Source organism: Etheostoma spectabile, chromosome 7 (assembly GCF_008692095.1).
Source record: "Etheostoma spectabile isolate EspeVRDwgs_2016 chromosome 7, UIUC_Espe_1.0, whole genome shotgun sequence".
Taxonomy (NCBI): domain Eukaryota; kingdom Metazoa; phylum Chordata; class Actinopteri; order Perciformes; family Percidae; genus Etheostoma; species Etheostoma spectabile.
Window position 1 is genome coordinate 7,680,704 of NC_045739.1, and position 896 is coordinate 7,681,599.

At 40.1% G+C, this 896-nt stretch overlaps 1 protein-coding gene across 4 annotated transcripts in view; it reads right to left on the reverse strand.

The window, feature by feature from the left end:
• The window catches only part of ggt7 (gamma-glutamyltransferase 7), an 11,896-nt gene that overhangs the window by 8,983 nt on the left and 2,017 nt on the right, over nucleotides 1-896 (reverse strand). The gene's annotated exons all lie outside the window — the stretch shown is intronic.

Below are 896 nucleotides of genomic sequence, written 5' to 3' on the forward strand. Positions count from 1 at the left end.
TTTTACCTTCAATTAAGATCAGCACTCAAGGCACACAGTGTCCCCTGGCAGAGGCCTTTGTCCATCCATTCTATCCGGAAACTATTTACTGAGCAGCCAAAAACCTGTGATATGGTATAGAGGATTTATCAGTTCTTGGTGATATCTGGCCGCTCTGGCCTTCCTATTTAGAGGATCTGGGTACACGAGTTCCCAGGGCTGAGCATCAATTTTAACTAGCATGATGTATGGGCTAACATTCCAGAAGTATCACGCAATCTAGACCATCATAGATTCACTACAATTTCCTTCATAGGACATATCTCACCCTGTGAAAATGCATCACATGGAGCTAATTAACAGTTCTTTATGCACTTTTGCCCACTAAAAGCTCAAGGTACATATCTTCAAATGATCTGGGATTGCTCTTCTGTTGGTCAGTTCTGTATCCAAATATCTGGCTTGATTAATGATATTTTACCTGATACTATAAGTGTTATGATTCTGAATGATTTGCCAGCCCTTCAACTCTCAAAAATTACAGCTGCTAAGAAAACGACTGCATCAAGTTGGAAAGCACTTCATGACTTGTCTATTCGTAAATGGACCCTTTCCTTTTTGGATGTCATACATATACTGTATATGGAGCTCTCTACGGCACGCATAAATGGAGCATCACAAAAGACTTTGGACTCTTTGCTCAACATTGCTGAATCCTTGAAATCCATGCTGTAGACTTGTGCGTTAGCCTCCTTACTTCTATCTGTACATGTGTTTGGTCCCGTAAGTCTTATGTCCATCTCTCTGTCAATGTCTTTTGTTTGTTTGTTTGTTTGTTTGTTTGTGTATGTCTGTTTTTGTATGCCTTATTGGTAAGCTGCAGACTCCCTTCCTACTGTTATGTTTTGATTAGGTCT